Source organism: Nothobranchius furzeri, chromosome 15, assembly GCF_043380555.1.
Source record: "Nothobranchius furzeri strain GRZ-AD chromosome 15, NfurGRZ-RIMD1, whole genome shotgun sequence".
NCBI lineage: Eukaryota > Metazoa > Chordata > Actinopteri > Cyprinodontiformes > Nothobranchiidae > Nothobranchius > Nothobranchius furzeri.
The window spans coordinates 22909174-22921266 of record NC_091755.1 but is presented as its reverse complement, the minus strand read 5'-3'; positions in this window follow the sequence as shown (position 1 = coordinate 22921266).

Below are 12093 nucleotides of genomic sequence, written 5' to 3'. Positions count from 1 at the left end.
TTCAGATAACTTACAACTCAATATATTCTACCTTCCTGTAACGTTTCAGCGTGATTGGACCTTGTTTTCACACAAATGAACCCAGAATGATGTGAAATTGTGCTTCGTGCAACATAATTCTGGGTGCCATTTACAAACCATAAGTGCTAATGACTCCATTCCTTTTTGTGGTTGTAGGGGCTGTTGATTGGAGCACATTAAAACAAACCTGATCTCTCTAGGCCATTCAGAAGCCAAGTTATAAGCCCACAAATGTGTAACTGGACTACTTCTTTAAATTGACACCAGATCCGGTTCCCTTTGGGACATGGTTTGACCCCCTTAGGAAAGTGCTATCATCATGAAACGTTCAGAACACTTACAACTCAATAGATTCTACCTTCCTGTAACGTTTCTGCCTGATTGGACCTTGTTTTCACACAAATTAACCCAGAATGATGTGAAATTGTGCTTCGTGCAATATAATTCTGGGTGCCATTTAAAAACCATAAGTGCTAATGACTCCATTCCTTTTTGGGGTAATAGGGGCTGTTAATTGGAGTACTCTAAAATAAACCTGACCTCTCTAGGATGTTCAAAAGCCAAGTTATAAGCCCACAAATGTGTAACTGGACTACTTCTTTAAAGTGAAACCAGGCCCGGTGACCTTTGGGACATGGTTTGACCCCCTATAGGAATGTGCGATCATCATGAAACGTTCACATCACTTTCAACTCAATAGATTCTACCTTCTTGTAACGTTTCAGCCTAATTGGACCTTGTTTTCACACAAATTGACCCAGAATGATGTGAAATTGTGCTTCGTGCAACATAATTCTGGGTGCCATTTACAAACCATAAGTGCTAATGACTCCATTCCTTTTTGTGGTTGTAGAGGCTGTTGATTGGAGTACACAAAAACAAACCTGACCTCTCTAGGACATTCAGAAGCCAAGTTATAAGCCCACAAAGATGTAACTGGACTACTTCTTTAAAGTGACACCAGGCCCGGTGACCTTTGGGACATGGTTTGACCCCCTATAGGAATGTGCGATCATCATGAAACGTTCAGATCATTTACAACTCAATAGATTCTACCTTCTTGTAACGTTTCAGCCTGATTGGACCTTGTTTTCACACAAATGGACCCAGAATGATGTGAAATTGTGCTTCGTGCAACATAATTCTGGGTGCCATTTACAAACCTTAAGTGCTAATGACTCCATTCCTTTTTGTGGTTGAAGGGGCTGTTGATTGGAGTACTCTGAAACAAACCTGATCTCTCTAGGACATTCAGAAGCCAAATTATAAGCCCACAAATGTGTAACTGGACTACTTCTTTAAATTGACACCAGGCCCGGTGACCTTTGGGACATGGTTTGACCCCCTTAAGAATGTGCTATCATCATGAAACATCCAGATCACTTACAACTCATTAGATTCTACCTTCCTGTAACGTTTCAGCGTGATTGGACCTTGTTTTCACACAAATGAACCCAGAATGATGTGAAATTGTGCTTCGTGCAACATAATTCTGGGTGCCATTTAAAAACCATAAGTGCTAATGACTCCATTCCTTTTTGTGGTTGTAGGGGCTGTTGATTGGAGTACTCTGAAACAAACCTGATCTCTCTAGGACATTCAGAAGCCAAATTATAAGCCCACAAATGTGTAACTGGACTACTTCTTTAAATTGACACCAGGCCCGGTGACCTTTGGGACATGGTTTGACCCACTTAGGAAAGTGCTATCATCATGAAACGTTCAGATCACTTACAACTCAATAGATTCTACCGTCCTGTAAAGTTTCAGCGTGATTGGACCTTGTTTTCACACAAATGAACCCAGAATGATGTGAAATTGTGCTTCGTGCAACATAATTCTGGGTGCCATTTAAAAACCATAACTGCTAATGACTCCATTCGTTTTGGGGTAATGGGGGCTGTTAATTGGAGTACTCTAAAAAAACCTGACCTCTCTAGCATATTCCAAAGCAAAGTTATAAGCCCTCAAATGTGTAACTGGACTACTTCTTTAAAGTGACACCCCCTTAAGAATGTGCTATCATCATGAAACGTTCAGATCACTTACAACTCAATAGATTCCACCTTCCTGTAACATTTCAGCCTGATTGGACATTGTTTTCACACAAATGAACACAGAATGGTGTGAAATTGTGCTTCGTGCAACATAATCCTGGGTGCCATTTAAAAACCATAAGTGCTAATGACTCCATTCCTTTTTGTGGTTGTAGGGGCTGTTGATTGGAGTACACTAAAACAAACCTGATCTCTCTAGGACATTCAGAAGCCAAGTTATAAGCCCACAAATGTGTAACTGGACTACTTCTTTAAATTGACACCAGATCCGGTGACCTTTGGGACATGGTTTGACCCACTTAGGAAAGTGCTATCATCATGAAACGTTCAGAACACTTACAACTCAATAGATTCTACCTTCCTGTAACGTTTCTGCCTTATTGGACCTTGTTTTCACACAAATGAACCCCGAATGATGTGAAATTGTGCTTCATGCAACATAATTCTGGGTGCCATTTAAAAACCATTAGTGCTAATGACTCCATTCCTTTTTGGGGTAATGGGGGCTGTTAATTGGAGTACTCTAAAAACAACCTGACCTCTCTAGGATATTCAGAAGCCAAGTTATAAGTCCACACAGGTGTAACTGGACAACTTATTTAAAGTGACACCAGGCCCGGTGACCTTTGGGACATGGTTTGGCCCCCTATAGGAATGTGCGATCATCATGAAACGTTCAGATCACTTACAACTAAATAGATTCTACCTTCTTGTAACATTTCAGCCTAATTGGACCTTGTTTTCACACAAATGGACCCAGAATGATGTGAAATTGTGCTTCGTGCAACATAATTCTGGGTGCCATTTACAAACCATAAGCTAATGACTCCATTACTTTTTGTGGTTGTAGGGGCTGTTGATTGGAGTACACTAAAACAAACCTGACCTCTCTAGGACATTCAGAAGCCAAGTTATAAGCCCACAAAGGTGTAACTGGACTACTTCTTTAAAGTGACACCAGGCCCGGTGACCTTTGGGACATGGTTTGACCCCCTATAGGAATGTGCGATCATCATGAAACGTTCGGATCACTTACAACTCAATAGATTCTACCTTCTTGTAACGTTTCAGCCTGATTGGACCTTGTTTTCACACAAATGGACCCAGAATGATGTGAAATTGTGCTTCGTGCAACATAATTCTGGGTGCCATTTACAAACCATACGTGCTAATGACTCCATTCCTTTTTGTGGTTGTAGGGGCTGTTGATTGGAGTACACTAAAACAAACCTGACCTCTCTAGGACATTCAGAAGCCAAGTTATAAGCCCACAAAGGTGTAACTGGACTACTTCTTTAAAGTGACACCAGGCCCGGTGACCTTTGGGACATGGTTTGACCCCCTATAGGAATGTGCGATCATCATGAAACGTTCAGATCACTTACAACTCAATAGATTCTACCTTCTTGTAACGTTTCAGCCTGATTGGACCTTGTTTTCACACAAATGGACCCAGAATGATGTGAAAATGTGCTTCGTGCAACATAATTCTGGGTGCCATTTACAAACCATAAGTGCTAATGACTCCATTCCTTTTTGTGGTTGTAGGGGCTGTTGATTGGAGTACTCTGAAACAAACCTGATCTCTCTAGGACATTCAGAAGCCAAATTTTAAGCCCACAAATGTGTAACTGGACTACTTCTTTAAATTGACACCAGGCCCAGTGACCTTTGGGACATGGTTTGACCCCCTTAGGAAAGTGCTATCATCATGAAACGTTCAGATCACTTACAACTCAATAGATTCTACCTTCCTGTAACGTTTCAGCCTGATTGGACCTTGTTTTCACACAAATGGACCCAGAATGATGTGAAATTGTGCTTCGTGCAACATAATTCTGGGTGCCATTTACAAAGCATAAGTGCTAATGACTCCATTCCTTTTCGTGGTTGTAGGGGCTGTTGATTGGAGTACCCTAAAACAAACCTGATCTCTCTAGGACATTCAAAAGCCAAGTTATAAGCCCACAAATGTGTAACTGGACTACTTCTTTAAATTGACACCAGATCTGGTGACCTTTGGGACATGAATTGACCCCCTTAGGAAAGTGCTATCATCATGAAACGTTCAGATCATTCACAACTCAATAGATTCTACCTTCCTGTAACGTTTCAGCCTGATTGGACATTGTTTTCACACAAAAGAACCCAGAATGATGTGAAATTGTGCTTCGTGCAACATAATTCTGGGTGTCATTTAAAAACCATAAGTGCTAATGACTCCATTCCTTTTTGTGGTTGTAGGGGCTGTTGATTGGAGTACACTAAAACAAACCGGATCTCTCTAGGACATTCAGAAGCCAAGTTATAAGCCCACAAATGTGTAACTGGACTACTTCTTTAAATTGACACCGGATCCGGTGACCTTTGGGACATGGTTTGACCCCCTTAGGAAAGTGCTATCATCATGAAACGTTCAGAACACTTACAACTCAATAGATTCTACCTTCCTGTAACGTTTCTGCCTGATTGGACCTTGTTTTTACAAAAATGGACCCAGAATGATGTGAAATTGTGCTTCGTGCCACATAATTCTGGGTGCCATTTACAAAGCATAAGTGCTAATGACTCCATTCCTTTTCCTGGTTGTAGGGGCTGTTGATTGGAGTACCCTAAAACAAACCTGATCTCTCTAGGACATTCAGAAGCCAAGTTATAAGCCCACAAATGTGTAACTGGACTACTTTAAATTGACACCGGATCCGGTGACCTTTGGGACATGGTTTGACCCCCTTAGGAAAGTGCTATCATCATGAAACGTTCAGAACACTTACAACTCAATAGATTCTACCTTCCTGTAACGTTTCTGCCTGATTGGACCTTGTTTTCACAAAAATGGACCCAGAATGATGTGAAATTGTGCTTCGTGCCACATAATTCTGGGTGCCATTTACAAAGCATAAGTGCTAATGACTCCATTCCTTTTCGTGGTTGTAGGGGCTGTTGATTGGAGTACCCTAAAACAAACCTGATCTCTCTAGGACATTCAGAAGCCAAGTTATAAGCCCACAAATGTGTAACTGGACTACTTCTTTAAATTGACACCAGATCCGGTGACCTTTGGGACATGGTTTGACCCACTTAGGAAAGTGCTATCATCATGAAACGTTCAGAACACTTACACCTCAATAGATTCTACCTTCCTGTAACGTTTCTGCCTGATTGGACCTTGTTTTCACACAAATGAACCCAGAATGATGTGAAATTGTGCTTCGTGCAACATAATTCTGGGTGCCATTTAAAAACCATTAGTGCTAATGACTCCATTCCTTTTTGGGGTAATGGGGGCTGTTAATTGGAGTACTCTAAAACCAACCTGACCTCTCTAGGATATTCATAAGCCAAGTTATAAGTCCACAAAGGTGTAACTGGACAACTTATTTAAAGTGACACCAGGCCCGGTGACCTTTGGGACATGGTTTGGCCCCCTATAGGAATGTACGATCATCATGAAACGTTCAGATCACTTACAACTAAATAGATTCTACCTTCTTGTAACATTTCAGCCTAATTGGACCTTGTTTTCACACAAATGGACCCAGAATGATGTGAAATTGTGCTTCGTGCAACATAATTCTGGGTGCCATTTACAAACCATAAGCTAATGACTCCATTCCTTTTTGTGGTTGTAGGGGCTGTTGATTGGAGTACACTAAAACAAACCTGACCTCTCTAGGACATTCAGAAGCCAAGTTATAAGCCCACAAAGGTGTAACTGGACTACTTCTTTAAAGTGACACCAGGCCCGGTGACCTTTGGGACATGGTTTGACCCCCTATAGGAATGTGCGATCATCATGAAACGTTCGGATCACTTACAACTCAATAGATTCTACCTTCTTGTAACGTTTCAGCCTGATTGGACCTTGTTTTCACACAAATGAACACAGAATGATGTGAAATTGTGCTTCGTGCAACATAATTCTGGGTGCCATTTAAAAACCATAAGTGCTAATGACTCCATTCTTTTTTGTGGTTGTAGGGGCTGTTGATTGGAGTACACTAAAACAAACCTGATCTCTCTAGGACATTCAGAAGCCACGTTATAAGCCCACAAATGTGTAACTGGACTACTTCTTTAAACTGACACCAGATCCGGTTACCTTTGGGACATGGTTTGACCCCCTTAGGAAAGTGCTATCATCATGAAACGTTCAGATCACTTACAACTCAATAGATTCTACCTTCCTGTAAAGTTTCAGCGTGATTAGACCTTGTTTTCACACAAATGAACCCAGAATGATGTGAAATTGTGCTTCGTGCAACATAATTCTGGGTGCCATTTAAAAACCATAACTGCTAATGACTCCATTCGTTTTGGGGTAATGGGGGCTGTTAATTGGAGTACTTTAAAAAAAAACCTGACCTCTCTAGGATATTCCAAAGCCAAGTTATAAGCCCTCAAATGTGTAACTGGACTACTTCTTTAAAGTGACACCAGGCCCGGTGACCTTTGGGACATGGTTTGAGCCCCTATAGGAATGTGCGATCATCATGAAACGTTCAGATCACTTACAACTCAATAGATTCTAACTTCTTGTAACGTTTCAGCCTGATTGGACCTTGTTTTCACACAAATGGACCCAGAATGATGTGAAATTGTGCTTCGTGCAACATAATTCTGGGTGCCATTTACAAACCATAAGTGCTAATGACTCCATTCCTTTTTGTGGTTGTAGGGGCTGTTGATTCGAGTACACTAAAACAAACCTGATCTCTCTAGGACATTCAGAAGCCAAGTTATAAGCCCACAAATGTGTAACTGGACTACTTCTTTAAATTGACACCAGATCCGGTGACCTTTGGGACATGGTTTGACCCCCTTAGGAAAGTGCTATCATCATGAAACGTTCAGATCACTTACAACTCAATAGATTCCACCTTCCTGTAACTTTTCAGCCTGATTGGACATTGTTTTCACACAAATGAACACAGAATGGTGTGAAATTGTGCTTCGTGCAACATAATCCTGGGTGCCATTTAAAAACCATAAGTGCTAATGACTCCATTCCTTTTTGTGGTTGTAGGGGCTGTTGATTGGAGTACACTAAAACAAACCTGATCTCTCTAGGACATTCAGAAGCCAAGTTATAAGCCCACAAATGTGTAACTGGACTACTTCTTTAAATTGACACCAGATCCGGTGACCTTTGGGACATGGTTTGACCCACTTAGGAAAGTGCTATCATCATGAAACGTTCAGAACACTTACAACTCAATAGATTCTACCTTCCTGTAACGTTTCTGCCTGATTGGACCTTGTTTTCACACAAATGAACCCAGAATGATGTGAAATTGTGCTTCGTGCAACATAATTCTGGGTGCCATTTAAAAACCATTAGTGCTAATGACTCCATTCCTTTTTGGGGTAATGGGGGCTGTTAATTGGAGTACTCTAAAACCAACCTGACCTCTCTAGGATATTCAGAAGCCAAATTATAAGTCCACACAGGTGTAACTGGACAACTTATTTAAAGTGACACCAGGCCCGGTGACCTTTGGGACATGGTTTGGCCCCCTATAGGAATGTGCGATCATCATGAAACGTTCAGATAACTTACAACTAAATAGATTCTACCTTCTTGTAACATTTCAGCCTAATTGGACCTTTTTTTCACACAAATGGACCCAGAATGATGTGAAATTGTGCTTCGTGCAACATAATTCTGGGTGCCATTTACAAACCATAAGTGCTAATGACTCCATTCCTTTTTGTGGTTGTAGGGGCTGTTCATTGGAGTACACTAAAACAAACCTGACCTCTCTAGGACATTCAGAAGCCAAGTTATAAGCCCACAAAGGTGTAACTGGACTACTTCTTTAAAGTGACACCAGGCCCGGTGACCTTTGGGACATGGTTTGACCCCCTATAGGAATGTGCGATCATCATGAAACGTTCAGATCACTTACAACTCAATAGATTCTACCTTCTTGTAACGTTTCAGCCTGATTGGACCTTGTTTTCACACAAATGGACCCAGAATGATGTGAAATTGTGCTTCGTGCAACATAATTCTGGGTGCCATTTACAAACCATAAGTGCTAATGACTCCATTCCTTTTTGTGGTTGTAGGGGCTGTTGATTGGAGTACTCTGAAACAAACCTGATCTCTCTAGGACATTCAGAAGCCAAATTATAAGCCCACAAATGTGTAACTGGACTACTTCTTTAAATTGACACCAGGCCCGGTGAACTTTGGGACATGGTTTGACCCCCTTAGGAAAGTGCTATCATCATGAAACGTTCAGATCACTTACAACTCAATAGATTCTACCTTCCTGTAACGTTTCAGCCTGATTGGACCTTGTTTTCACACAAATGGACCCAGAATGATGTGAAATTGTGCTTCGTGCCACATAATTCTGGGTGCCATTTACAAAGCATAAGTGCTAATGACTCCATTCCTTTTCGTGGTTGTAGGGGCTGTTGATTGGAGTACCCTAAAACAAACCTGATCTCTCTAGGACATTCAAAAGCCAAGTTATAAGCCCACAAATGTGTAACTGGACTACTTCTTTAAATTGACACCAGATCTGGTGACCTTTGGGACATGAATTGACCCCCTTAGGAAAGTGCTATCATCATGAAACGTTCAGATCACTCACAACTCAATAGATTCTACCTTCCTGTAACGTTTCAGCCTGATTGGACATTGTTTTCACACAAAAGAACCCAGAATGATGTGAAATTGTGCTTCGTGCAACATAATTCTGGGTGCCATTTAAAAACCATAAGTGCTAATGACTCCATTCCTTTTTGTGGTTGTAGGGGCTGTTGATTGGAGTACACTAAAACAAACCTGATCTCTCTAGGACATTCAGAAGCCAAGTTATAAGCCCACAAATGTGTAACTGGACTACTTCTTTAAATTGACACCGGATCCGGTGACCTTTGGGACATGGTTTGACCCCCTTAGGAAAGTGCTATCATCATGAAACGTTCAGAACACTTACAACTCAATAGATTATACCTTCCTGTAACGTTTCTGCCTGATTGGACCTTGTTTTCACAAAAATGGACCCAGAATGATGTGAAATTGTGCTTCGTGCCACATAATTCTGGGTGCCATTTACAAAGCATAAGTGCTAATGACTCCATTCCTTTTCGTGGTTGTAGGGGCTGTTGATTGGAGTACCCTAAAACAAACCTGATCTCTCTAGGACATTCAGAAGCCAAGTTATAAGCCCACAAATGTGTAACTGGACTACTTCTTTAAATTGACACCGGATCCGGTGACCTTTGGGACATGGTTTGACCCCCTTAGGAAAGTGCTATCATCATGAAACGTTCAGAACACTTACAACTCAATAGTTTCTACCTTCCTGTAACGTTTCTATCTGATTGGACCTTGTTTTCACAAAAATGGACCCAGAATGATGTGAAATTGTGCTTCGTGCCACATAATTCTGGGTGCCATTTACAAAGCATAAGTGCTAATGACTCCATTCCTTTTCGTGGTTGTAGGGGCTGTTGATTGGAGTACCCTAAAACAAACCTGATCTCTCTAGGACATTCAGAAGCCAAGTTATAAGCCCACAAATGTGTAACTGGACTACTTCTTTAAATTGACACCAGATCCGGTGACCTTTGGGACATGGTTTGACCCACTAATGAAAGTCCTATCATCATGAAACGTTCAGAACACGTACAACTCAATAGATTCTACCTTCCTGTAACGTTTTGCCTGATTGGACCTTGTTTTCACACAAATGAACCCAGAATGATGTGAAATTGTGCTTCGTGCAACATAATTCTGGGTGCCATTTAAAAACCATTAGTGCTAATGACTCCATTCCTTTTTGGGGTAATGGGGGCTGTTAATTGGAGTACTCTAAAACCAACCTGACCTCTCTAGGATATTCAGAAGCCAAGTTATAAGTCCACAAAGGTGTAACTGGACAACTTATTTAAAGTGACACCAGGCCCGGTGACCTTTGGGACATGGTTTGGCCCCCTATAGGAATGTGCGATCATCATGAAACGTTCAGATCACTTACAACTAAATAGATTCTACCTTCTTGTAACATTTCAGTCTAATTGGACCTTGTTTTCACACAAATGGACCCAGAATGATGTGAAATTGTGCTTCGTGCAACATAATTCTGGGTGCCATTTACAAACCATAAGCTAATGACTCCATTCCTTTTTGTGGTTGTATGGGCTGTTGATTGGAGTACACTAAAACAAACCTGACCTCTCTAGGACATTCAGAAGCCAAGTTATAAGCCCACAAAGGTGTAACTGGACTACTTCTTTAAAGTGACACCAGGCCCGGTGACCTTTGGGACATGGTTTGACCCCCTATAGGAATGTGCGATCATCATGAAACGTTCAGAACACTTACAACTCAATAGATTCTACCTTCCTGTAACGTTTCTGCCTGATTGGACCTTGTTTTCACAAAAATGGACCCAGAATGATGTGAAATTGTGCTTCGTGCCACATAATTCTGGGTGCCATTTACAAAGCATAAGTGCTAATGACTCCATTCCTTTTCGTGGTTGTAGGGGCTGTTGAATGGAGTACCCTAAAACAAACCTGATCTCTCTAGGACATTCAGAAGCCAAGTTATAAGCCCACAAATGTGTAACTGGACTACTTCTTTAAATTGACACCGGATCCGGTGACCTTTGGGACATGGTTTGACCCCCTTAGGAAAGTGCTATCATCATGAAACGTTCAGAACACTTACAACTCAATAGATTCTACCTTCCTGTAACGTTTCTGCCTGATTGGACCTTGTTTTCACAAAAATTGACCCAGAATGATGTGAAATTGTGCTTCGTGCCACATAATTCTGGGTGCCATTTACAAAGCATAAGTGCTAATGACTCCATTCCTTTTCGTGGTTGTAGGGGCTGTTGATTGGAGTACCCTAAAACAAACCTGATCTCTCTAGGACCTTCAAAAGCCAAGTTATAAGCCCACAAATGTGTAACTGGACTACTTCTTTAAATTGACACCAGATCTTGTGACCTTTGGGACATGAATTGACCCCCTTAGGAAAGTGCTATCATCATGAAACGTTCAGATCACTTACAACTCAATAGATTCTACCTTCCTGTAACGTTTCAGCCTGATTGGACATTGTTTTCACACAAATGAACCCAGAATGATGTGAAATTGTGCTTCGTGCAACATAATTCTGGGTGCCATTTAAAAACCATAAGTGCTAATGACTCCATTCCTTTTTGGGGTAATAGGGGCTGTTAATTGGAGTACTCTAAAACAAACCTGACCTCTCTAGGATATTCAAAAGCCATGTTATAAGCCCACAAATGTGTAACTGGACTACTTCTTTAAAGTGACACCAGGCCCGGTGACCTTTGGGACATGGTTTGACCCCCTTAGGAAAGTGCTATCATCATGAAATGTTCAGATCACTTACAACTCAATACATTCTACCTTCCTGTAACGTTTCAGCGTGATTGGACCTTGTTTTCACACAAATGGACCAAGAATGATGTGAAATTGTGCTTCGTGCAACATAATTCTGGGTGCCATTTCCAAACCATATGTGCTAATGACTCCATTCTTTTTGTGGTTGTAGGGGCTGTTGAAACAAACCTGATCTCTCTAGGACATTCAGAAGCCAAGTTATAAGCCCTCAAAGGTGTAACTGGACTACTTCTTTAAAGTGACACCAGGCCCGGTGACCTTTGGGACATGGTTTGACCCCCTATAGGAATGTGTGATCATCATGAAACGTTCAGATCACTTACAACTCAATAGATTCTACCTTCTTGTAACGTTTCAGCCTGATTGGACCTTGTTTTCACACAAATGGACCCAGAATGATGTGAAATTGTGCTTCGTGCAACATAATTCTGGGTGCCATTTCCAAACCCTAAGTGCTAATGACTCCATTCCTTTTTGTGGTTGTAGGGGCTTTTGAAACAAACCTGATCTCTCTAGGACATTCAGAAGCCAAGTTATAAGCCCACAAATGTGTAACTGGACTACTTCTTTAAATTGACACCACATCCGGTTACCTTTGGGACATGGTTTGACCCCC